The sequence below is a fragment of the Ambystoma mexicanum genome, chromosome 6p (assembly GCF_040938575.1).
Source record: "Ambystoma mexicanum isolate Mex_15411 chromosome 6p, UKY_AmexF1_1, whole genome shotgun sequence".
NCBI lineage: Eukaryota > Metazoa > Chordata > Amphibia > Caudata > Ambystomatidae > Ambystoma > Ambystoma mexicanum.
In genome coordinates, this window is record NC_090935.1 from 1,362,150,899 (window position 1) to 1,362,178,734 (window position 27,836).

General features: G+C 53.5%; 1 long non-coding RNA gene across 1 annotated transcript in view; it reads left to right on the forward strand.

Annotated features, from left to right (window-relative positions):
• Window positions 1-27,836, forward strand: part of LOC138510422 (uncharacterized) — a 140,632-nt gene that overhangs the window by 65,969 nt on the left and 46,827 nt on the right. Inside the window, exon 3 of the long non-coding RNA XR_011280383.1 lies at window positions 574-700. This is a non-coding gene — a long non-coding RNA (uncharacterized lncRNA). The remainder of the gene's footprint in view (window positions 1-573; window positions 701-27,836) is intronic.

Genomic DNA, 27,836 nt, shown 5'->3' on the forward strand with positions numbered 1-27,836 from the left:
GGGATTGGTTGCTTTTCTCTATCCATCTCCCACTTGTGTGCTAATAGAACAAGGAGATGAGGGTTGTGAGTTAGGAAAGCTGTGGGAGGAGAAAGCTTTGTAATCCCAAACTGACATGTGGGCTTGGCATGTTCAAAACTCTGAAAATCTATCAACATGGCAAGTACCATCATTTTTCAAATCTTTACATGTATGAATATATTTTTAAGAACTACATTTTGAGGCAAATCAGATGATGCTAATCTGAAGTCGGCATGCCCCTCCTATTCAGAGATATGGTTTCTCTTCATTTACTCAGGAGCCGTATCAGTGAAAAAGATGCCACTTAGTTCCCATGTTAATTTTGTCCTTCACCCTCACACCAGCTTTCCAATCTCTCGGAATCAAAGAAGGCCCATATCAAATGTTCATGACTAACTTTAGTTATGCTTCAAAGGAGGTTACTGTCACCTTTAATAATCACCTTTAATAAAAGTCTGGAATGACCGTTCTGGCATATATGCTGCCCATTTTATGCAATAATTGTATTTTTCTATGAACTAAACTCCAGTTTTTTTCTATATTCGCTTTCAGTTTCATTTAGCCTTGAGCATGTGATCAGCCAGCCTCTCACTTCATGGCCTGTGATGGCCCTGGCTGCAACTCTAATGGACATTTTATGGGAATTGTGACCTCAAGGTCACTTCTGCTGAAAGAACAGGTATGGCCTTATCTGTTTCCACCTTGGTTTACATCTAGGTAGTGTATTTCTTCCTATATTTTTAAGCAATGGCCCTGATTGATGATTGACAACCAGACATCCCTCTCCAGGATCAGCAGAGGAGAGATCTTGGAGGTTAAGTTTCATCTTAAGGAGAAATGACCGGCATCATGTAAAATGCTGCAAGCAATGGCTTTTAAACTCACACAATATACATTTTACATGGCATTTTTTAAGGCATCTGGACCTTATATTCATGTGTGATGTACTTTTTTAATCTCACAGTTGCAAAATACATGAATATCACTTCTGGATTATCCCTATGTATAGGGCAGTTATATGAGAAAACGATGTTCAAACTCTGAAAGTCTAGTGAGCACTTTTCTTAGCATTCTGTCATTTGGATGAGGAAAAAGGAAGTTATTTTATTTCTTATAATTGCAGTGGGCTTGGTTTCACTTGAGATGACTGGAGCACAAATGGTATTACATTGAAGATAATGTACACACTGCTATATGTCTCTTTAAGTAAAAGTGCACCTCTGCATGGATTTAGTAAAACAGCATTGTCAGCCACAGGTCTTTCTTTTCCCTGCTGAAATGCATTGCACATATCTTCGCACTTTTGAGATTCAAGCCAACTTTCTTTCTTTTGAGATTTAGGCCTGTGTTTGGTTCAATAGGCCTCATGTCTGAGATAACAATTTCTGTGCTGGCCTTATACTTCAATCAGACTTCCCAAATCACTCTGGCCTCTTTATTTCTGGCATTCATGGCCAATATTTCACCCCACAATTATTATGTCCTCACTCTGCATATATTATACCAAAAGGGATCGTTTCAATTTGAGAGCACCAGACACTTTACATATGAATGTGTGGATGTGAGTAGTGAGTAGTGTGAGATGTTATTTTGTAGCTGTATTTGTACTTGTTTGTTTTTTAATTTGTATAAGAAATGTGTTTTATATGTGTTTTTGTGAATACACCTGCTGAATTTCAGAAAGGGTCTCCTACTTCTGTATAATCATTTTCTTAAGAGTAAGTATTAGATTGTATGTTTAATAATAAAGATGTATTTACCAACTATGTGGTATAACATACACAAGTGGGTTTGTTTCTTTATACATTACTAGAATACAGGGGTACTGGACACTATGATTCCACAAGAAACGAATTTAGAAATGATAGAGGAGTAACTATATTCCAAAAGCACAGAAGGGAAAGTCCCCAACTCGTTCATCACGTGGTGCCTCACAATGGCTCTAAAAGAGAATCACTTCAAGTTCCAGGATTACTTTTAGGCTGAACCATGGGGTCTCTTTTTGTATGTGGCGAGGAACTCCTGTAGGTGCCAGCTTACTTCCTAGGACTGTGAATGCATCAGAAGGATTCACCTAGACCTAAAACTCCTGAATTGGGACTGCAGCAGCCAGCAAGCTAAAGAGCTGCTCGAATCCTGTTTTGCCACCTCGAGTCATAATAGAGTCACCTTGACCAAAACCACGCTCAACACGCTTGTGCTGCCACAGTGCCTGCAGTGTTAATTTGGCACTATAAGGCAACTTTTAACCGCTTGCTGCACCTTGAGCCATACAGACACTCATTCAACGCATTATTGCATGCTATCTCAAACAACCTGAACCACAGGCTCAACATTCATGTGAGTAAAATATTCAAGTGCTGACAGGACCTCCAGGAAGGCATCAAACTCAACGTCAAATAGTGACCCAACCCAGGAGAAGCTATTGTCTCACTGCTGACTCGACAGCTCCTCAAACTGTTTGTAGACATCGCTTTGATGTCTTGAATGCTGACCTGACCCTTTGGGATCCTGCACCATCAAACCAACTATACGCCGAACACCAGTTGGATAGCATTGACCTGATCAATCTCAACATCAGCTTGAACGCTACTAGAGTGTTAAGAAGCCTCTTGAAGACAATAGCAAGCTACTGCCCCTGTGCTAGACTTTATGGGAACCTAGTGACTTTTAAGTCACCTTTTCCACCTTGGTTTTCAAGCATATTCCTTTTGATCAATGACATTGGTGCAATTTCCTGCCTGAACACCATTGCCTAAGTACTCAGAGTGCCCTACTACCCAACAGTCTGTATTTCCTGTGTTCTTTTTACAAGGGAGCAGGGTTGCTAGTGTTTGTAGTTAGTTGATTCCATTTTTGTTAATTTATTAAAGAGATATACTTGTATAGAGCCTTGATTGGACATTCCTGTATGTTAAAATCTGCACTGTTGCAGTTTGGGTTGCTACTGTTATCACCTCACACCCCTCCAGAGAGTAGCCTGGACTCTGCGCACTTTACCACAAAGGGGCAAGAAGGATTCCCCTGGCTATGTCTGTTTTTCCCTAATGATTGGGATCACTGCTGGTTTAGTAGTAGAGTAGGGGGTTTAGCCACTACTGGGGAGGAAGGATCGATCAGAGTCAACACGTTCGTCTTGGAAGCAAAGGCAATGCAGCGCAACACAGGTTTGAATCTTGATCCTGTGCTTAGAAACCACTCGCTGGTATTATGCACGATGTAAAAGAACAATTATAAGCTATACGTACTCACCCTGTGCTTTTGTGGATCAGTAGTCATTTTGTCACACACCCTCCCCCTGTCCACTATGTGATGCCTCATGGTAGAACTCCTTACTCCTTGAATTGAGGATTCCGTAGAGTGACTTGGTTCAAAACCACCCTAAAACTGAACCTTTCAGCTGTCAAAGGAGCACACGAGTGTTGCACTACTCCTCTGTCATCACCAAACCAGTTCTCAAAGCACATACACTATTTGTACATGCTGTAAACTGTTTTAATATTCATTAATCAAATTAACAGGGTAATTCATAGAATTTCGCAGAAAAGTGTCGCAAGCGGCTGGCGCAGAGTGTCCGCGTGCGATTGTCTGCGCCAGGCACGTGCGCTAAAACCGATTTCCGCGCACAGCGTATTCATGGATTTTAGGCTCCCAAACCAGCAGTGGCGCAGAGTATCGCAGCGACCCTTCAGCAGTGCCAGTAACGCCCCCAAGAACGCCCTCGCGCAAGGAAAAGCCATCAAAATCGCTAAATCATCGCAAAGGGCTGCGCTAACCCTGGACCAGTTTACAGGGCTGCCAAACAAGGAACGCAAAGCGGGTAACGTGCATATCAGGGGTACGCGTGAAGTTATACACGCGATTAGCCAGGGTGCCAGGGTACGTGTATTTCAGGGGTGCGCGGGAAGTTCAACACGCGATAATCCAGGGAACGTGTATTACAGGGGTACGCGGGAAGTTCAACACGCGATAGTCCAGGGAACGTGTATTACAGGGGTACGCGGGAAGTTTAACATGCGATTGTCCAGGGAACGTGTATTACAGGGGTACGCGCGAAGTTCAACACGCGATTGTCCAGGGAACGTGTATTACAGGGGTACGCGGGAAGTCTTACATGCGATTAGCCAGGGCACGTGTAATACAGGGGTACGCGGAAATTATCACACGCGATTTGGCAGGGTACGTGAATTACAGGGGTGCGTGGGAATTATCACACGCCATTTTGCTGGGTACGTGTATTACAGGGGTGCGTGGGAATTATCACACGCGATTAGGCTGGGTGGGTCCTCACAGGTGTTCCCTGTACACCTTCCACGGCCCCTGCAGGCAGCCCACAAAACAGGGGACTACCCTGCACACCTGCTCATGTCCCCCTGCACCCCCAGCCACCAGGGGCACCCACCACCAGGCCCCCACCCATGTCTCCTACCACCCCCACCCCCCAGCAGTGCAGGGGCAGCCTCCACCAGGCCCCCACTCATGTCTCCCACCAGCCCCACCCCCCAGCACTGTGGGGCACCTGCCAGCAGGCCCCAACCCATGTCACCCACCACCCCCACCCCCCAGCAGTGCAGGGGCATCCTCCACCAGGCCCACACTCATGTCCCCTATCACCCCCACCCCCCGCCACCAGGGGCACCCTCCACCAGGCCCCCACTCATGTCTCCCAGCGTGCTACGTGTATTTCAGGGGTGCGCGGGAAGTTCCACTCGCGAATAGCCTGGGCGCGTTTATTTCAGGGGTGCGCGGGAAGTTCCAAACGCGAATAGCCTGGGCGCATGCATTTCAGGGGTGCACGGGAAGTTTTACACGCGATTTCAGCAGGGTACGTGTATTTCAGGGGTGCGCGGGAATTCTCACACGCGATTTGGCTTGGTACGTGTATTACAGGGGTGCGTGGGAAGTTACACACGCGATTAGGGTGGGTGGGTCCTCACAGGTGTTCCCTGTACACCCTCCACGGCCCCTGCAGGCAGCCCACAAAACAGGGGACTACCCTGCACACCTGCTCATGTCACCCACCACCCCCGCCCCCCACCATCCAGGGGCACCCTCCACCAGGCCCCCACTCATGTCTCTCACCACCCCCACCTCCCCAGTCACCAGGGGCAGCCTCCACCAGGCCCCCACTCATGTCTCCCACCACCCCCACCCCCCAGCAGTGCAGGGGCAGCCTCCACCAGGCCCCCACCCATGTCTCCCACCACCCCCACCCCCCAGCAGTGCAGGGGCAGCCCCCACCAGGCCCCCACTCATGTCCCCTATCACCCCCACCCCCCCAGTCACCAGGGGCACCCTCCACCAGGCCCCCACTCATGTCTCCCACCACCCCCACCCCCCCAGTCACAAGGGGCACCCTCCACCAGGCCCCCACTCATGTCTCCCACCCCCCCCACCCCCCAGCAGTGCAGGGGCACCCTCCACCAGGCCCCCACTCATGTCCCCTATCACCCCCACCCCCCCAGTCACCAGGGGCACCCTCCACCAGGCCCCCACTCATGTCTCCCACCACCCCCACCCCCCCAGTCACCAGGGGCAGGCTCCACCAGGCCCCCACTCATGTCTCCCACCACCCCCACCCCCCAGCAGTGCAGGGGCAGCCTCCACCAGGCCCCCACCCATGTCTCCCACCACCCCCACCCCCCAGCAGTGCAGGGGCAGCCTCCACCAGGCCCCCACCCATGTCTCCCACCACCCCCACCCCCCAGCAGTGCAGGGGCAGCCCCCACCAGGCCCCCACTCATGTCCCCTATCACCCCCACCCCCCCAGTCACCAGGGGCACCCTCCACCAGGCCCCCACTCATGTCTCCCACCACCCCCACCCCCCCAGTCACCAGGGGCACCCTCCACCAGGCCCCCACTCATGTCTCCCACCACCCCCTACCCCCAGCAGTGCAGGGGCAGCCTCCACCAGGCCCCCACTCATGTCCCCTATTACCCCCACCCCCCCAGTCACCAGGGGCACCCTCCACCAGGCACCCACTCATGTCTCCCACAACCCCCACCCCCCCAGTCACCAGGGGCACCCTCCACCAGGCCCCCACTCATGTCTCCCACCAGCCCCACCCCCCAGCAGTGCAGGGGCAGCCTCCACCAGGCCCCCACTCATGTCCCCTATCACCCCCACCCCCCGTCACCAGGGGCACCCTCCACCAGGCCCCCACTCATGTCTCCCACCACCCCCACCCCCCCAGTCACCAGGGGCACCCTCCGCCAGGCCCCCACTCATGTCTCCCACCACCCCCACCCCCCAGCAGTGCAGGGGCAGCCTCCACCAGGCCCCCACTCATGTCCCCTATCACCCCCATCCCCCCAGTCACCAGGGGCACCCTCCACCAGGCCCCCACTCATGTCTCCCACCACCCCCACCCCCCCAGTCACCAGGGGCACCCTCCACCAGGCCCCCACTCATGTCCCCTATTACCCCCACCCCCCAGTCACCAGGGGCACCCTCCACCAGGCACCCACCCATGTCTCCCACCACCCCCACCCCCCAGCAGTGCAGGGGCAGCCTCCACCAGGCCCCCACCCATGTCTCCCACCACCCCCACCCCCCAGCAGTGCAGGGGCAGCCCCCACCAGGCCCCCACTCATGTCCCCTATCACCCCCACCCCCCCAGTCACCAGGGGCACCCTCCACCAGGCCCCCACTCATGTCTCCCACCACCCCCACCCCCCCAGTCACCAGGGGCACCCTCCACCAGGCCCCCACTCATGTCTCCCACCACCCCCTACCCCCAGCAGTGCAGGGGCAGCCTCCACCAGGCCCCCACTCATGTCCCCTATTACCCCCACCCCCCCAGTCACCAGGGGCACCCTCCACCAGGCACCCACTCATGTCTCCCACCACCCCCACCCCCCCAGTCACCAGGGGCACCCTCCACCAGGCCCCCACTCATGTCTCCCACCAGCCCCACCCCCCAGCAGTGCAGGGGCAGCCTCCACCAGGCCCCCACTCATGTCCCCTATCACCCCCACCCCCCGTCACCAGGGGCACCCTCCACCAGGCCCCCACTCATGTCTCCCACCACCCCCACCCCCCCAGTCACCAGGGGCACCCTCCGCCAGGCCCCCACTCATGTCTCCCACCACCCCCACCCCCCAGCAGTGCAGGGGCAGCCTCCACCAGGCCCCCACTCATGTCCCCTATCACCCCCATCCCCCCAGTCACCAGGGGCACCCTCCACCAGGCCCCCACTCATGTCTCCCACCACCCCCACCCCCCCAGTCACCAGGGGCACCCTCCACCAGGCCCCCACTCATGTCCCCTATTACCCCCACCCCCCAGTCACCAGGGGCACCCTCCACCAGGCACCCACTCATGTCTCCCACCACCCCCACCCCCCCAGTCACCAGGGGCACCCTCCACCAGGCCCCCACTCATGTCTCCCACTACCCCCACCCCCCAGCAGTGCAGGGGCAGCCTCCACCAGGCCCCCACTCATGTCCCCTATCACCCCCACCCCCCGTCACCAGGGGCACCCTCCACCAGGCCCCCACTCATGTCTCCCACCACCCCCACCCCCCCAGTCACCAGGGGCACCCTCCACCAGGCCCCCACTCATGTCTCCCACCACCCCCACCCCCCAGAAGTGCAGGGGCAGCCTCCACCAGGCCCCCACTCATGTCCCCTATCACCCCCATCCCCCCAGTCACCAGGGGCACCCTCCACCAGGCCCCCACTCATGTCTCCCACCACCCCCACCCCCCCAGTCACCAGGGGCACCCTCCACCAGGCCCCCACTCATGTCTCCCACCACCCCCACCCCCAGGCAGTGCAGGGGCAGCCTCCACCAGGCCCCCACCCATGTCTCCCACCACCCCCACCCCCCAGCAGTGCAGGGGCAGCCTCTACCAGGCCCCCACCCATGTCTCCCACCACCCCCACCCCCCAGCAGTGCAGGGGCAGCCCCCACCAGGCCCCCACTCATGTCCCCTATCACCCCCACCCCCCCAGTCACCAGGGGCACCCTCCACCAGGCCCCCACTCATGTCTCCCACCACCCCCACCCCCCCAGTCACCAGGGGCACCCTCCACCAGGCCCCCACTCATGTCTCCCACCACCCCCACCCCCCAGCAGTGCAGGGGCAGCCTCCACCAGGCCCCCACTCATGTCCCCTATCACCCCCACCCCCCCAGTCACCAGGGGCACCCTCCACCAGGCCCCCACTCATGTCTCCCACCACCCCCACCCCCCCAGTCACCAGGGGCACCCTCCACCAGGCCCCCACTCATGTCTCCCACCACCCCCACCCCCCAGCAGTGCAGGGGCAGCCTCCACCAGGCCCCCACTCATGTCCCCTATCACCCCCACCCCCCGTCACCAGGGGCACCCTCCACCAGGCCCCCACTCATGTCTCCCACCACCCCCACCCCCCCAGTCACCAGGGGCACCCTCCACCAGGCCCCCACTCATGTCTCCCACCACCCCCACCCCCCAGCAGTGCAGGGGCAGCCTCCACCAGGCCCCCACTCATGTCCCCTATCACCCCCACACCCCCAGTCACCAGGGGCACCCTCCACCAGGCCCCCACTCATGTCTCCCACCACCCCCACCCCCCCAGTCACCAGGGGCACCCTCCACCAGGCCCCCACTCATGTCTCCCACCACCCCCACCCCTCAGCAGTGCAGGGGCAGCAGGTAGTCAGGCAGCAGCAGGTGGGAGCGTGCTCGGGCTCTGGGGGGCAGTAGTTCGGCCTTCCGGGCAGGAGCGTGGTATTCCGTGTGAGTACGCGTGGCCAGCTTGGTACGGAGTGATTTGGCACGTGAAAATCCTGCACGTCAGCGTGAAAACTGAGGAAAGGCCCTCAGCGCGTAAGCGCGTCTGTGACGTGACCCGCACAGGTGTTTCCCACACAGCAGGTGATGACAGAGCACACGTGGAAAGACTGCACGTCAGAGTGTAATCGCGTGTGATTGGTGGAAATGGCCCTACACGAAGAAGTGACAAAGCGTGTGATTGGTGGAAATGGCCCTACACGCAGAAGTGACAAAGCGTGTAATTGGTGGAAATGGCCCTACAGGCAGAAGTCACAAAGCATGTAATTGGTGGAAATGGCCCTAGCGCGTACACGCCGCGTAAGTGACGCTGGACGTGTGGGCCTGTATAAAAGGTACGTGTAGAACACATTTTCCTTGTACGTGCTTTTCGTGGAGAGCGAGTGGGTGAATTCTGTACTTCTTGTCGTTTCACACGCGATTTACTTCACGGCGTTTCAAGTTCGTATTCCCTGTTACCTCTGACAGCTTTTTCTCTTTTTTCTCTTTTACTGGTTTACCTGGGCCTGTTCCCTCAAACAGTGTTCCCTTCTACTGTTGTCCTGTCTCCTCAGACAGCGTACAAATCTTCTTTTGGCGGGGGTGTTGCCAACCAAACGTGCTCCTTTTACACGCTCGTTTACCAGGCAGACGGTGAGTCACGCACGTATCTAACATCTGTGCTTGCCCCGTGTGTAGCCTACCCCTTCAGAGGTCATTCTAGGCTGCGTGTGACACGCATACGTTCATTCTTGTGTTACTGGGTGCCACAGCGTAGTGCAGGTTTTTCTTTCTGCACACGTGGTCTAGGAGGGGTTGCGTGCACGTCATCTCCCTTTTTTGGGCCTCCTGTGCGTTGCGTGACCCCTCATCTTTCCCCAGGGGTTACATTCAGCCTTGCTAGAGCACTAGGGTACAATTACCATCTGGTACCCAACCCCTTTGACCCCCAATTGCCCAGGACAATAGTCTACATCCACTCCCATACGCACATTAACATCAGTGCCATGGCTGGGAGGCGAGGATTCCGTAAGGGTGGCAAAGGTGGAAGAGCCACAAGTGGTGGCCGTGGTGGATCCGGTAGGGGACGTGGTCGTAACTTGCAGGGTGAGCCCGTCCCCCCATGTGTGGAGGACCAGTCACGGGCACCCATAATCCCCCCCCCCTCCCGTTGAGGCTGATGTGGCTGACACCATCCATGCTCAGCCCTTGTTGGACCAGCCCATTGTGGCACCAGACCTGGCTGACTCCATGGCTGACTTCCAGGTCAGCAGGGCTACGACACGTGCGCTGGTGCACGTTGATGCCATCATGCCACGTGGATCTGGGGCAGCAAGGTCATCTGCTGCACCAAGGAGGCAGGGCGGAGAGGCTGCAGGGGCAGCTGCGGCTCCATCCACCCCAGCCCTCACACACCCAGCCAGGACAGTGTCGGTCCTAGTCCATGCTGCTGACATTCCCCCTGACACCATCACACTAGAGCCAATGCCTGCACCAACTCCCATGCTGAGTGTGCAATCCCACACTCCTGATACAGAGTCCACCAGGGCTCCTGCCCCTAGTGTCCAGAGCGGAGCAGGACACTCAGGATCACCACCACCTTCCAAGCGGAAGAGGAAGAGTGCTCGTCCGGCACAGGCTGATGCCCCAGACACGGCTACACAGTCCGGCCCGTCCAGGAAGCCCAGCTTCACGGATGACGAACTGAATGCACTTGTCGAGTATGTGTCCGGACATGACAACGAGATGGTCATTGTTGCAGGATCCAAGACCACACCTGCACAACGCCAGGCACACTGGCAGACCGTTGCGGACATCGTAAGTGCCCTTGGAATCGTGAGGTGCACAGCCAATGATTGCTATAAGCGCTGGAATGACCTAAAGCGCAGGGCAAAGAGTAAGCTGGCCTCAAGTCATGCCGCAACTCTAGTGACTGGAGGTGGGTCTCCAGTAGTAGACACGGAACTCACTCCACATGAGTCAGTCGCTGGGACCTACGTCACGGAGGAACAGATCCAAGGCGTGGGAGATCTGGCTGATTACGAGGCATTGTCCAGTGAGTGCACATGCATGTGTGTGTCATCCATGTGCATGGTGTGTGTGTGAGGGCTTCTGTTTGTGTGCCAGGTGAGAGTGTGTGCGCCTGAGTCGTATGGGTCAGCCATGTGCTTCATGCAATACTTCCTGCGCAGCTGCATTTGGCCATCGCAGTATCCCTTCTGCCAACAGTAGACATCTAGCCCAACTGCACGCCAGTTGCCCTTGAAGTGTCACCTTGCCACAACATTGTTGCTTATTTTTCACTGTTCATTCAGTCAGATTGTTTGCATTCCCCCACTTTTACTAGCCGTGTCGCTGTCCACTAGTCACATGTCTGACATGGCTATGGTGAAGTGGAGTGACTTTGTTACCTGGATATCATTTGTACACACATGTCCCTGTGCAATTGGACCATTTCAGACTGGCAGCTCCAGGTGAAAAATCTGACCTGTTAGAATTAGAAAAGCAATTACATGCGGGAACTGGACTGAATGAATAGGTGCTGCCCTCCTCTCCATCTTCACTCAATAGCAATGGTACATGCCATCTGTGTGATGGCATGTGTGTTTCTCCTGGCAATCACAGGCCAATGTGTGATGCCACTGCCAGGCAGCATGCAGAAAATGTGTTCATTTACCATCTTGGTGTCATCAGTGTGTGCCATTTGCCTACACTTCATACGCAGTGAGGGTGCATGCATGGGAGGGTTTTAGTCATGTGGGACATGTGTCAATCAAGTACTGGTTCTCTTGCTTCTCAGCCCTCATTGTGTGCCATGGTGCTAATGCCTGTTTCCATTTCTTTGTTTTCATGTCTTTGCAGGGGAAGACGCACCTGATACTGCTGGGGTTGTGGAGATGGTGCAGACCCAGGAGGGGTCCGAGGGCCGACCAACCACCAGTGAGGGACGTGGTGTGGTGGTGGGGGAGAACCCACAAGTGCTGCAGGTCGTGCTCTCAAGGGGTGTCTCTGGCTGCACCTCCCCCGAGCTGTACTCAGGTGTTGATTCGGATGAGACCTACGTGCCGTCGCAGGTGAGTGTTCCAGGGAGGGATTCTGTTCTGTCTCACCCACCTGCACCAGGGTCAGAACCCTCCATGGGGATGTCAGTGTTGGCAGCTACGCCTTTGGTGGTTACGGATGCAGGGTCACACTCCGCGACATCTGATCCTGTTCCTGGGCCAGCAGATCAGAGGGGGAATGCAGTCCTGCAGCCTCAGGCAGTGCCGGCACAGCAAGGCGCAGTTCGCCTTGCCCCAGACAGGTGTGGTGCCCGCCGACGTGGTGGCCGTACGCCACCTGGCAATACCGCATGGAAGGAATCCATTTACGGTATGGCAACCCAACAGGCTGCATCATCCGAGATGATGGCTCAGGCCATGGATAGGGTGGCCACTTCCATTGTCCCCCCAGAAAGGCTGATGGAGCGACTAGAGCAGGCAACCGACTCCATCTGCCAGTCACACAGGGAGGACATGTTGGGGTCCAACAGGGACAGGCGGGCGGCACTGGCGACTCTGCAGGAGGCCATCTCCATTGAGTCCCAGGGCCACAGGGAAGCCCTGAGGCAGGAGCTCCTTCACCTCAGGACGACTCTTGTTGAGCTTGAGGCTTCAACACACCAAAGGACAGAACAGCAGCTGGAGCGTCTCACCCATACGCTCTCAGCTGAGATGCAGGCAATGAGGGCGGAGGTCAGGGCATCCCGTGAGTTGTTGCATGGGGACCTCCGCACACTCATCCTCCAGAACCAGACCTACCACACCCGCATGCTTGCAGCCATGGAGGAGCAGACTAGGGCCTTGCGTGGGCTGCCTCCCATAGTGCAACCACCTCCGGATGCAGCTGCACAGGGTGATAATAGCGACAGCAGTGATACTCCCACAACAGGGTAGCCGTGTGGGCCATGAGCCCATGGAGTTGTTTTATTTTCCCAGGATCCACGCAGGTGGGTTCTGGTGTGCATCCTGTCCTCGGACCTCCTGGGTGGCCTCCCCAACCCCCCCGGGCCCATCAATGGCCATTTTTGATTGTTTCTTATTTTTATTTTTATTGTTATTTATTTTATTCCCTATTTTTTTGGGACGATTTGTTGGCTTCCGTGGTTCCTGTGGGCATACGCTGCATTGTGGCTGGGCACATGCAGGCTTGTAATGTATTTGGTTCAGATGCTTGGGTTTGAGTCACACACACCCCTCCTGCTTCCCGTTTCCATGGGCTTGCAAAGGGTGTGCCCAAGTGACAGTGAATTACACAGTGACGTTGGACTCCCATGAGCTGTGTGGGCAGTCTGTAGTTAATACTGTGTATACATTCCTAGTGCATATTGCTGTTGTGTTGTACACTGCATGTTGCATTGATGTGTAACTCATCTTCTGTGTCTACCTCCCAATTTGCAGGTCCCTTCCTCATGTCTACACAAGGACCTCTAGTCTGGAGATGGGGTCCATGTTGGCAGCAGTGCACCTACAACTCTACATGGCGCCAACACTGCACAGTTGGTGGTGGTGGGAGTGCAGGCATTTCCAGGTGGTGAGACTACTAATATGTAAAATTTGTGATGTCATGTTAATGGTAGTACATGCTCAAGTATGTTGTTGGTCCGGCATTGCTGTGAGCATTTCAGGTGTTGCAGGTTTCTAATAAGGACACTGTACATAGTGACACTAGTGTCATGTTGTGGGGATTACTTTGTTTACCTGCAAATAGCATGACATGGTACGGTGTGTCGTGTGGCGGTGCTGGGGTTGGGTTGGCTGACATGGCACTGTCCTCTTGTTGCATTTTGCAAGTGGGTATTCTTTTTAGCTGCTTGAATGTGTAACTCCACAAAACTGCATTGGTGGTGTCTGTGTGGGTAGGGATGCACACATTGTGACACTTCCAGGTGAACAATCTCAGGCTGATATGGTATTCACGGTTCATTCTACAGACAGTCAGGATCAGTGTCAGGTTGAGTCATCATTGATTGTCAGATGGAATGTGCCAGGGCAGTGTGCACTCCACAGGGGTGTGATTTCTATGTGAAGTAATTAGCCACTAGCTGTGTACGGGCTGCCTCCCCACGTGCCCTTTCCCCTCCCATGCGCAGCGGCTGTGCATGTGGTTGGGGATGTGGGGCCACCACCATGTCCACGGCCAGGCCCCGGCGTGTTGCAACGTTGTGCAGGACACATGCTGCCACTATGATCCTGCACACTACTGGGGGAGGTATAACAGCTGCCCGTCAGAACGGTCAAGGGAGCGAAAGCGTGACTTTAGCACTCCGAATGTGCGCTCCACTATGCCCCGGGTTGTAATGTGGGCTGTGTTATATCTTACCTCGGGTGGCGTGGTGGGGTTCCGAATTGGCGTCATCATGTGGGGGGTGAGAGGGTAGGCACTGTCCCCTGTGGAGGTGGTGATTGGTATCATTGGTGGGGTTGTGACCTTGCTCAGTATCCAACATGCATGCATGTGCAGTGGCATACATACTCACCAAGCAGCCATGTATCGCCATGCCGCCCAGCATCTAGGTCCCGGCATAGGGTGGACATTCGGTAAATGAAGCTGTCGTGGGTGGAGCCGGGATAGTTGGCATATACTGAGGTGATGATTCCCTTGGCATTACATACTACCTGCACGTTGATGGAATGCCAGTGCTTGCGGTTCCTATAGATGTGCTCAGATGCCCTGGGGGGACGTAGAGCCACATGGGTGCAGTCGATGGCACCTAGCACTTTGGGGAATCGTGCCACACCGTAAAAATCCAGGGCGGCAGCATGCCTTTCTGCAGGTGTTCTGGGCAGGTATATGTGCCTGCGGACTGATGGGCATGCAGTGATGATGTTCAAGACCTGGTGTAGGCAGCGTGACTGGGTGGCCTGTGACACCCCACCCACTATGGCACTTGTCCGCTGAAATGATCCAGTGGCTAAGAAGTGCAGTACATTGAGGACGTTCTCCAGGGGGCTGAGTGCTTGGGAGCACAGGGTGGGTGATGTGAGGTCATCGTCCCACTCACTCACCAGGTCCAGTATTATGTGTGGTGGAAACCTGTACCTTCCATACACCTGGTCATCAGGCATCCCGAAAAGGCTGGTTGTGGGTGTGAATATTCTGGCCCTGACTATCCTCCTCCTCCTCCTTTGGCAGCCCACTGCCACTGATGCTAGGAACGGTATGTTCATCCTGGCGTCTGGCTTGTTATTGTTAAAGTGCGCAAAATCATGCTTTGCGTGTGTTCTAGGCGAGCGTGTGACCCGCGCACCCCTGGGATCCAGTTCCCAGTCCAATAGCGTGTGGAAATTCACACGCACAACGGGATACAGGTGCGCTGACGTACTTGCGTGTGTAAGTGCCCGCGCACCCCTGAAATACACGTACATAGGCCAATCGCATGTACGCGCACTTTTGTCCAATTACACGCGATGACACTCTGACGTGCAGTATTTACACGTGTGCTCCGTCATCACGTGCTGGGTGGGGAACACCCGTGCGGGTCACGTCACATACGCGCTTACACGCTGAGGGACTCTGGACCAATAGAATCGCGTATGCGTGCTTACGCGCTTACGCGCTAAGGGCCTTTCCTCGGATTTCACGCTGACGTGCCGAATTTTCACGTGCCAAATCACTCCGTATCAAGCTGGCCACGCGAAAACACACGGAAGACCACGCTCCTGCCCAGAAGGCCGAGTTACTGCCCCCGTGCCCCGAGCAGCCTCCCACGTGCCATCTGCTGCTGCCTGCCTGCCTGCCTGCTGCCACCGTGCCCTGCCATTTGGTGCCTGCACATCAGCCATCTGCAGGGGTCCAGTTGCTGTGTCCACCCCTGCTGGAACTGAAGACTCCCGACTGGGATAACATCGCTCCACAGCCCAGCCCCAGGACTCAGTTGCCCACCCACACCTGCCTCTGGGGTAGCCATGTCGGGCACTTCCACATCTGGCACCAGTGGCAACCCCAGGCCAGAGGGGCACCAGCTTCACTGCCACCGAAGTTGGTGTCCTGGTGGGTGTCCAGTCAACTGGTCGACTGCAATTTGGTCGACTGCAATTTGGTCGACGCAATTTGGTCGAATGCCAAATGGTCGAATTTTTTTTTTTTTTATATATATGTGTTTTGTGGGTTTTCGTGTGGGGAAAAAAAATAAAAAAGAAAAAAAAGGGGGTTGGGGGGGGACCCCCCCCAAAAAAACCAAAAAATGGGTAAAAAAAAAAAATTCGACCATTTGGCATTCGACCAAATGGTGTCGACCAAATTGTCTGTCGACCAAATGTTTTCGACCATTTGACTGGTAACCGTCCTGGTGGAGCATGTCCTGGGGCAGTATGATGCCCTCTTTGGATCGTCCCGCGCCAGCAAGGATGGACGGGAGAGGATCTGGGCCGACTGTGTGGTTGCCATCAACGCGGAGGGGGTGGCAACCCGCAACGTCCAGAAGATCAAGAAGCGCTGGGAGGACTTGAGGTCCAGGACCCTTGTGAAGGCCCGGCGCCTCGTGGAGGGGGGCCGGGGCCGCATGAGTTCCATCCAGATGAGGGTCCTGGAACGCATACGCCCAGCGCTCCACGCCCAGATCCTTGAGAGGGAGGCCCGTCTGGAGTTGAGCGGTAAGTGTCCAAGCATTACTGTGTGACACAGGGCATGTTGCTGTGTGCTGGGTCTATGATACTTGCCTGTATGTGTGCCATAGGCCATGTATGCATGTATGTGTACATGGACATCATGGTAATGCATGTGCAACCAGTGATGTGTGACCCACATGGTTGTTGCATGTGTTCAAATGCCGCATGGGGACCCCTATGCAGATTTTGAACATGAGAGCATGCCAGTCTCTGTACCGGGACATGGGTGGGGGTGAGGGATGGGTGCTCTTGCCAGGTACATATGTGGTAGCCATGTCTGTGTGGCTGACCTGCGTGTCTGTGACTCGTGCATGCCATGGATGCATGACACATGTGTGTGACAATGCACAGATTCAGCGAAGCAGCCAAGTTGCCCTTGTATCCGCTGTGTTTGTTGTGTTTGGGGCCAGATGGATGTGACTGAGGTGAAGTGTGTGCATGTGAAAGGCATGAGCCATGATGCATGTGAGTTCCATATCATTGAATGTTTCAAGAGTCCATTGGACATGCATGGAAATGTCCATGGCATGCAGCATGCCTGTTACTGTGTGTGTGTTTTGCCTGGACTGACCCATGTGTTGTGGAGGGACATGATGGAAGTGTACTTTGACAGTGGTGGTCATCTGCTATTGCTACCTGTCTAGGGGACCATTGTACAGTACCCTGATGCTTGTGTTCTTTGTCTCCCTCTACGCAGCGGCTAGTGAAGAAGAGGGCGGAGACGGCGCTGTGGAGCAAGGCGGCGGGGATGCCCCCACGGCTGCAGCGGAAGGGGTGGGTGAGCCCCCACAGGGGCCTGCTACGGTGGGAGACGGTGAGGAGCCATCCAGGTTGGTGGTTTGCACAGAGGAGGAGGAGGCCGCCACTGGGGCACACATGGGGCCTGGTGGGGGCATCCCTGCTGGTGCAAGTGGTGCAGTCCAGGGCCAGGGGCAGGAGGCAGCACAGGTCACCGTGGAGGGGCCTGTGCATGTCGCTGTCCCTGACCCTGTGAGTGCACCACCATGCACCAGCAGGGATGCCCCGTCCCAGGCCCGTCCGCAGGTAGAGGGGATGTCCATGTCACCTGACTCCCCTCCACCTGCGGACGTGGGAACCCCTGGCCGTGCGGAGAAGGTCCTGATTGGGGTCGCGATGCGCACGGCTGTGATTCGTGATGCCGTGCGTGCTTCCCGGGAGGAGCACGCACGTCATCACGAAGTGCACCGTGCCGACGTGGCCCAATTGGGATCCGCAATGTTCGGGGGTTTCCTGCATGTGTTGGCCAATGTGGCGGCCCTCTCCTCCTCTGTGCAGGCTATCCACCAGTCATTCTCCTTGCCGTCTTCCAGCCCAGATGCCACCAGGGCCCCCTGTGGACCTGCCCCAACCAATGCAGCCAGCTCGGTGGGGATCCCATCCCTGCCACAGTTGGGAGTTGGAGGTCCAGCAGGGGTGGACAACACAGCAACTGGACCCCAGCAGATGGAAGATGTGACAGCATCATCAGGCAGGGCACGTGCACGACGGCGTCGGTGGTTTCCATCAGCCTGGATGCCGTCGTGCTGGCAGAGGCAGTGGCGTCGGAGGCAGCAGCGGGCTCGACGTGGGAGGCATCATGGCTCGGGGCCATCAAGATCAGAGGGGCAGGCATCGGCCGGAGGGCAGGGCAACCCTGGGATGGTGGTGTCTTCCGTGTGGGAGCAGTTGGTCCAGCGGATAGGTGCGGAGCAGCAGCGGGCGGAAGAGGAGCGGCTCGCCATGGTCAGGGCGGAGTTCTCCATGCGTCGGGCGTTGAGGCGGGCTGAGTGCCTCGAGGAAGCTCGCAGGGAGTTTGAGCTGAACATGGGGTTATCCCTGCGAGACCTCGGGGCCAGGACAGAGTCCCGCCTCCAGGACATCGACATGGAGTTCGATGATGCCCTGGCCAGCAACATCAACAAGTGAGCCGCAGGACTTGCCCGCTGCCTTTGTATATAGTTATATAGTTAGTTAGTGTTAGGTTTCCTTTATTTGTTTTTATTAATTTGGACCGCTCGGACAATGGCCACTTTTTTGTATATATTTTTTTCATTAGGTAGTAGTAGGTTTCCTTTATGGTGTTGGGCTCATGGACCCTGGTACATTCCTGTATTTAGTTTGTTTTTTGAAGGAACATTTTCTTATTTTCATTATTGTGTTCACCATGTGGAAATGTTTTTTCATTCTTTTCCTTCTACTTGATATTGCTTTGGTCAACATTTGTTTTTGTATTCCTTTTTCTTTTTTTGATTTTTACTTTTGTTCTCCAACATGGACCATTTATTTTGTTATCCACATAGTTGTATGTTTGATTTGTTTACTTATTTTTAATCTTTAATACATTTTTTATTTTTACTTCCACTTGTGTTATTTTGTCTTTGGTTTCATACATGTCATGATATGGGTTTTGACATTCACTTGCAGCCATTGTGTATGTGTGTGTGACGGACATGTGTTCATTTACATACTTGCCATTGGGGTTGTGTCATGTAATTGCATTCACTATGTGGGTGGATGCAATCCTTGCCTGGGTGTTTGTGCTGGGTATGCTGCCCATTACTGCCATGATTGTGTATCGTCAGGACCTGGGGGCAGGGGGACATGGGTGGGGGCCTGGTGGAGGCTGCCCCTGCACTGCTGGGGGGTGGGGGTGGTGGGAGACATGGGTGGGGGCCTGGTGGAGGCTGCCCCTGCACTGCTGGGGGGTGGGGGTGGTGGGAGACATGAGTGGGGGCCTGGTGGAGGGTGCCCCTGGTGACTGGGGGGGTGGGGGTGGTGGGAGACATGAGTGGGGGCCTGGTGGAGGGTGCCCCTGGTGACTGGGGGGTGGGGGTGATAGGGGACATGAGTGGGGGCCTGGTGGAGGCTGCCCCTGCACTGCTGGGGGGTGGGGGTGGTGGGAGACATGAGTGGGGGCCTGGTGGAGGGTGCCCCTGGTGACTGGGGGGGTGGGGGTGGTGGGAGACATGAGTGGGGGCCTGGTGGAGGGTGCCCCTGGTGACTGGGGGGTGGGGGTGATAGGGGACATGAGTGGGGGCCTGGTGGGGGCTGCCCCTGCACTGCTGGGGGGTGGGGGTGGTGGGAGACATGGGTGGGGGCCTGGTGGAGGCTGCCCCTGCACTGCTGGGGGGTGGGGGTGGTGGGAGACATGAGTGGGGGCCTGGTGGAGGGTGCCCCTGGTGACTGGGGGGGTGGGGGTGGTGGGAGACATGAGTGGGGGCCTGGTGGAGGGTGCCCCTGGTGACTGGGGGGGTGGGGGTGATAGGGGACATGAGTGGGGGCCTGGTGGAGGCTGCCCCTGCACTGCTGGGGGGTGGGGGTGGTGGGAGACATGAGTGGGGGCCTGGTGGAGGGTGCCCCTGGTGGCGGGGGGTGGAGGTGATAGGGGACATGAGTGGGTGCCTGGTGGAGGCTGCCCCTGCACTGCTGGGGGGTGGGGGTGGTGGGAGACATGAGTGGGGGCCTGGTGGAGGGTGCCCCTGGTGACTGGGGGGGTGGGGGTGGTGGGAGACATGAGTGGGGGCCTGGTGGAGGGTGCCCCTGGTGACTGGGGGGGTGGGGGTGATAGGGGACATGAGTGGGGGCCTGGTGGGGGCTGCCCCTGCACTGCTGGGGGGTGGGGGTGGTGGGAGACATGGGTGGGGGCCTGATGGAGGCTGCCCCTGCACTGCTGGGGGGTGGGGGTGGTGGGAGACATGAGTGGGGGCCTGGTGGAGGGTGCCCCTGGTGACTGGGGGGGTGGGGGTGATGGGAGACATGAGTGGGGGCCTGGTGGAGGGTGCCCCTGGTGACTGGGGGGGTGGGGGTGATAGGGGACATGAGTGGGGGCCTGGTGGAGGGTGCCCCTGGTGGCGGGGGGGTGGGGGTGATAGGGGACATGAGTGGGTGCCTGGTGGAGGCTGCCCCTGCACTGCTGGGGGGTGGGGGTGGTGGGAGACATGAGTGGGGGCCTGGTGGAGGGTGCCCCTGGTGACTGGGGGGGGTGGGGGTGGTGGGATACATGAGTGGGGGCCTGGTGGAGGGTGCCCCTGGTGACTGGGGGGGTGGGGGTGATAGGGGACATGAGTGGGGGCCTGGTGGGGGCTGCCCCTGCACTGCTGGGGGGTGGGGGTGGTGGGAGACATGGGTGGGGGCCTGGTGGAGGCTGCCCCTGCACTGCTGGGGGGTGGGGGTGGTGGGAGACATGAGTGGGGGCCTGGTGGAGGGCGCCCCTGGTGACTGGGGGGGTGGGGGTGGTGGGAGACATGAGTGGGGGCCTGGTGGAGGGTGCCCCTGGTGACTGGGGGGGTGGGGGTGATAGGGGACATGAGTGGGGGCCTGGTGGAGGGTGCCCCTGCACTGCTGGGGGGTGGGGGTGGTGGGAGACATGAGTGGGGGCCTGGTGGAGGGTGCCCCTGGTGGCGGGGGGGTGGGGGTGATAGGGGACATGAGTGGGTGCCTGGTGGAGGCTGCCCCTGCACTGCTGGGGGGTGGGGGTGGTGGGAGACATGAGTGGGGGCCTGGTGGAGGGTGCCCTTGGATGGTGGGGGGTGGGGGTGGTGGGAGACATGAGCAGGTGTGCAGGGTAGTCCCCTGTTTTGTGGGATGCCTGCAGGGCCCGTGGAGGGTGTACAGGGAAAACCTGTGAGGACCCACCCAGCCTAATCGCGTGTGTAACTTCCCACGCACCCCTGTAATACACGTACCAAGCCAAATCGCGTGTGATAATTCCCGCGCACCCCTGAAATACACGCGCCCAGGCTATTCGCGTGTGGAACTTCCCGCGCACCCCTGAAATACACGCGCCCAGGCTATTCGCGTGTGGAACTTCCCGCGCACCCCTGAAATACACGCGCCCAGGCTATTCGCGTGTGGAACTTCCCGCGCACCCCTGAAATACACGCGCCCAGTATATTCGCGTGTGGAACTTCCCGCGCACCCCTGAAATACACGTACCCTGGCTAATCGCGTGAAAAACTTCACGCGAACCCCTGAAATACACGTAGCCCGCTCCCCCAGGCCCGATCGCGTGAAAAACTTCACGCGAACCCCTGTAATACACGTAGCCCGCTCCCCCAGGCCCGATCGCGTGAAAAACTTCACGCGAACCCCTGAAATACACGTAGCCCGCTCCCCCAGGCCCGATCGCGTGAGAAACTTCACGCGAACCCCTGTAATACACGTAGCCCGCTCCCCCAGGCCCGATCGCGTGAGAAACTTCACGTGAACCCCTGTAATACACGTAGCCCGCTCCCCCAGGCCCGATCGCGTGAAAAACATCACGCAAACCCCTGTAATACACGTAGCCCGCTCCCCCAGGCCCGATCGCGTGAAAAACTTCACGCGAACCCCTGAAATACACATAGCCCGCTCCCCCAGGCCCGATCGCGTGAAGTTGTACCCTGCTGAAATCGCGTGTGAGACTTCCCGCGCACCCCGGTATACACGCACACGTATTTTTTGTCAGCGGGTGTCCGTGTTTGTGGGTACTCCTTTGCACGTCATTTGTCCTGGAGGGCCACAGTATAGGACATTCATCATGGCAGTATATAGGTGCTATTTGTTGGCGCACCTTTTGGCGCACATTTCTTACAGCCGCAGAGACGCTACCGCCTGCTTTCTTGTGGTGGTCGTGTTTGTGCCTGTGCGCTGGTTTGAGCGTGCGCTTTTTTGCCCTATTCTATTCCATGAATACGTGTTGTAGGCGAGCGTGTGGGCGTTCCGCGCACTTGTGCCCTGTACTTCCCCCGTGACACCCACGTTTTTGCAAGTTGTTCCCCATTCCGAGTGTTACGCCCGTGTTCCGCCTACTTTTGTTGCGTGCGCCGCGCTATGTGCGAATTTCGCTGTGGCCTGTGCGATTTTCGCTGTGACCTGGCGCACGCTGTTAGATGGCCTGTGCGCCAACGTGCGCGGCACACTTTTTTATCGCACACCCGCTGGTTTTCTCGCGCACGGACTTCCATGAATCGGCGTGCGCTGCTTTTCGTGCGATTTTCGCACTTGCACTGCGATTTTCGCTATTCCACTGCGATTCGCACGTTTTTGCCCACTTGCGCCGCGCTAATTATTCCATGAATCGGCCTGTACGTCTCTGTGTCACTTGTAAGAAGTTGTATAATGTTTCAAAAGGGTTTGTTTGACATGCTGCTTGGGGGGTGATGCAGATGAGCTCACTCACATGGGCTTCCAAATGTCCAACTGATGCAATGTGATGGGAAGAGTCCGACCCTTAAGGCTATTCACAGGGCTTGGATAGAAAGCAAATGGTATTCAGTCATGGAAACGTACACTACAGTATTTGTGATTCAAACTTTAGAGCCAACATTAATTAGTGCACATAGTTAAGTCAAGGTTTGGGTGTGCAGACTAATAAAGTAGGTGCGATAATGGTGCATTGAACTAGTGACAAGGAAGCCCATTTAACTAACCTGTAGCAGAGGAACACCTGGTTTAAAAAAAACTGTACAATGTAATAACTATATATATATATATTGCAAAGAAAGGGGAAAATTACTCCTTTTTTTCCCCTAATGAGGATGGCACTCCGGACAGTGAGGTACTCCCCAGGATAGGGCTTCGTCCTTGATTAAAAGACAATAATTTTATCTTTTTGAAAAGTCCAGTTTTATTAAGGCATCAGCCAAAAATTAGAAAAAACACGGTACAACGCGTTTCACAGCCTGCTTGCTGCTTGTTCACGTACAAGTGAGTGCTCTAAGACATTGTGTATATATTCCCACAAATTCCCAACTCTATGGTTCTGCAGTCTGTGTTTGTCCCTTTTCCGTTTTCATTTCTGCCTGTGCTCGGTACCTCGCAGTTAGTAAGCATGGTTGCCATTTTGTAACGGCTATTGCCAATGCTTATATTATATGGCCTACGGTAGCGGCCCTGCAATTATGGTTAAGTTGATAATCCCATAGGAAGAATACTTTTTGGGCGGCTTATAACTTCGCTCCCTCTGGATGGACGAATCCTCACCAAACTTTACAAAAAAAAGTATATGGCCCGCTCTGAGTTTTGTTTGCAATGTTTGGTGAGGTTTGGTCAAGGGGGTGAGGTTTGGTCAAGGGGGGGCAAAGTTATGGGGGGGGGCCCAAAATTTCTTTTGTTCCCATAGACTGAATGGAGAAAAACTTTGCTCACACCTCCAGTCGAAACTGCTGGAATGGATTTTCACCAAATTTGTGGCTGGAGCGGCGGCTTGATGTCGAAAGTGTGCTTTAGGTGGAAATCAGTCCAGTATTTTTTTTTAAAATGACCAAAAAGTAGGTCCATAACAATTAGTGATATCTGGGTCTGCTCCACGGACACACTTCCCTGTTCGGTCCGCGGACAGGACACTGATTGGCCAGAGGGCCTACGTTTCGCCTGCCATGTTGGATTCGCCGACAGAGCGACGTGGAATAGAGCAGAAATCTATTTTGGGGAGTGTGTAGGTGTGGAAGAGTGGCTGGAGAGGGTTGGGGAGTGAGAGATGGGTCAAATGATGTATTTGTTTAGGTGGAACAAGCTCGTGATATGATTGTGGTGTGCGCGGTCACCACGGCTGTTCGCGGACATACCAACCACTGACCGCACTACTGAATATTTTATTATGCTCTGATGTATTGTTTTTGGGTAGTTAGTTGAGCATTGGGTTGAGAGGGCATGCATTGAAGAGTATTGGCTGCAAGTACTGTCTTAGTATGTCAAGTGAAGTGGATAGGGTTTGAGGTGGTTGTGTTATGTTTTGGGTTGTGGTCAGTTGGCAGGTATTTGCTTGCATGACACACCCACGCAAGCAAACATTTTGAGTGTGGTATGTGGGCTATAAAGGGGGTATGCTTTCAAACATGTGTGTACTGGTTGCCAGTAGTGTAATCGCATTTATAGTACAGTGGACATGGTGTGTGGCAGTTGGTTTGTTGGATTGTGTTCAGAATCTGGTACCTAAGACTGTAGGCATTTTGGGTTGTAGTTAGTGGTCAGGTGTTCACTTGCATGGGCGTGTTATGTTGCAGTGGTTGTGACTCCAGTCATTGTATACCTACTGTTTGCTTTGCTGAGGTTGTATGCAGTGTTTTGTTCACACCATGCACCCAAGACTGTAGCCACTGGTCACAACCACCGCAGCATAAGACACCCATGCCAGCAAACATTTTGGGTTGTGGTGAGTGGTCAGGTTTTTGCTTTTATGTGTGTATTTTGTTGCAGTGTTTGTGACTCAAATCATTGCATACTTATGGTTTTCTTTGTTGAGGTTGCATGCAGTTTTTTCATGGTATGGGAAATTGGAGCAGACATTGTTTTTTCATTCTCTGTGATAAAAGAAAAGATCACATGTTAGTTAAAGTAGTTTGTAAAGAGTTATTGCACTGTGTAGTAGACATTTCTGTACTTTGTCGACCCTCATAGTTAGTACTTTACAAGCACTATGCCTCAAACCATTCTACTGTGCAATTTGCCCTGTTCCTGTGTTTGTTCGTAAAATCATTGGGTCTGTGGGAAAAAAAAAACATGCAGGATTAAAAAAAATCTTTCTACGTTAAGGTACAATATTTTTCGGTGGTTGATTTCAGTAGGAGGAATTGAATAGGTTTATGGTTTTTGGTTTTATGGTACAATATTTTGCAGTGGTTGATTTCAGTAGGAAGAATTGAATAGGTGTATGGTTTTTGGTTTGGAAGTGGTGGTACTATTGTTGTACTTAGATAGCAGTTGGTGTATTCTAATTGTTTATTTCTTGTTGCATTTTAGCAGTATTCATTTATCTGTTTGGTTGTTGCAGAAATTTGAGGCAGTTAGATACCTGTTGGCGTATTCTAACTATTTATTTCTTGTTGCATTTTAGCAGTATTCCTTTATCTGTTTGGTTGTTGCAGAATTTTGGGGAAGTTAGATACCTGTTGGCGTATTCTAACTGTTGAAGTTGTTGAGGGTATTTTTATATGTAATAAGTGCTGATGGGTTTCCTTAGAAAAATGTATATTGCAGTTGTATGGTTGTAGTTAGATACCAGTTGGTGTATTCTAACTGTTTATAGTTTTTTACTGTTAGATAGCGGTTGTCTTATTCTATTAGTTTATGGATTTAAAGGTTATGGAGGACATTTTGCAGATGTTTATACTTAGAGTAGTGAATACATTTTGGTTTTAAGAATATTAAGTAAGCATTTACAAAATGTGCTGGTAATCTTTGTTTTAGAGTAATGGTGACCTGCATTGGTTGTGGCTCCTGCGTTGTAGATTATGCCTACTGTTATGAAGGTTTTCTATCCAAGGGATACTTGTCTATGTGTGAATCCAGTCAGCGTGCAGTTTCTTTTGGTACCATCTGCATTGTAACACAAAAGCATTACTATTACGTATTCACTATGTGACTGTATTTATAACGTGGAACGATTATCAAAATTGCAAGTAGTACATAATCTGCTATGGTTTGCATTTTGTACAGGTTTCTGAAATTCAATGGAGTCCCAGTTAGGTATGGATACATACACAAAGCGATCATTAGGGAATTCTTCCTGTGTCACATGGTTGCAGAGATTGCATGTTTGTTTCCATATGTATGAAATCTGGAAGATTTCATTTATAGGTATGTTTTTGTTTTCTAGTACTTGTAGTAAGTACATTAGAAATTCTTGTGGATCTTCTTGTGTGTTTATAGTGAATCTGACCATTCTAGTACAGTAGTCAATTCCTGCCTTATTCCAGAAACACTGTAAGTGTTGTCAGGTTTGTTGGTTGCATTTCTGTGAAGGACTAACATTTGTAAACATAATTGGTCTGTGCCGTTTAAGTAAATGTTTTCAATAATTGGTGGCAATTGGAATAGTATATTGATTGCCACATTTGCATAGCAATTTACACCAGTTGTATTTGAAAATGTTAGTAGTTTGTTGGAAATGTGCATTGTTTCTTTGAAGAGGTAGTTGGTTTTGTTTGTGCAGTAGATCCTTCTTTGGTTGTGGTCATTGATAAAGCATTAGCTTCTTTTATTTTCTTTGGAGGTATGGTTGTGAGATCCTGTATAATTTGAGTCTGAACTAGTTTTCTTTTACAGACTTTTGCTTTTTGAGGAACAGGATAGGTTTTGAGATGGGGTGCTTAGAGTGCACATAGTCTATTGTATTCTAGAATGCAAGGAATATCAGCGTTTACTTTACTTGCATCAAAGTTGACTAGAAATAGTCCTTCAATTGTATGTAGGCATGATAGTGCTACATAGCTCATGCCTTCATTAAACGCTGTGCTGCCAATATCTATCAATGCTTGATCATGGGTAAGACCTTGTGATTTATGAATGGTGACTGAGTATGCTAGAGATATAAAAAATTGTTCTCTGCGTACATAGATGTCTTTGAAAAGAAGGATTCAGGCTGTTGAGTGTCCTATCCTTTTAACCTCTGACTGTTTGTCAAACTGAATGTTGTTGTCAGGTGGGTATGTTTGTAAGCCAACAACTGTACCAAGTGCTCCATTAACCAGTCCTTGCCCCACATCAAGTTTACGTTTGAGCATTACTCTACATTTTAAAGATAATTTTAATATTTTCTCTAAACCAGCTGTTCTAGAGATAGAGTTTTCTGAGGTATTTCGTCGAGCTGTGGCTTGTTCACACATGGGTAGTGTCATACCGTGCACGTCCAGTTTGTCTGTGGAGCAAATTTGAACTATTGGTTGCATTTCTTTTTTCAACATTGTTTCATTGAATTGTACACAGCTTGCAAGAGTTGGCATCAAGGACATACAGTTTACATTTTTGTGTGCTAATTGTTCTATGACATCAGTAGCACATGAGTTATGGCCATATAGGTTATGGATGCATCTGGTATTCAAGATACTCTGTACTTCCTTTGACAGTACACCAATCTGAATACTTTTCAAAATGTTGGCGTAAGTGAGGTCTGCAGACTGACTCATGTTTTCTGAGGTATTTCGTCGAGCTGTGGCTTGTTCACACATGGGTAGTGTCATACCGTGCACGTCCAGTTTGTCTGTGGAGCAAATTTGAACTATTGGTTGCATTTCTTTTTTCAACATTGTTTCATTGAATTGTACACAGCTTGCAAGAGTTGGCATCAAGGACATACAGTTTACATTTTTGTGTGCTAATTGTTCTATGACATCAGTAGCACATGAGTTATGGCCATATAGGTTATGGATGCATCTGGTATTCAAGATACTCTGTACTTCCTTTGACAGTACACCAATCTGAATACTTTTCAAAATGTTGGCGTAAGTGAGGTCTGCAGACTGACTCATGTTTTCAGTTAATTCTTTGTATTGGAAATATTGCGAAAGATTGACATTTCCTATACTGCCAAGAGTTTTATGGCATAGTTTGTACCCTAAGGTTTTAGAAATAGGTTCACCTTTAACTTGTGTTAATTGAAGAAGATCTCCAAAAACAGTACTTTGTTTTCCTCCAAAGAGCTCTTAG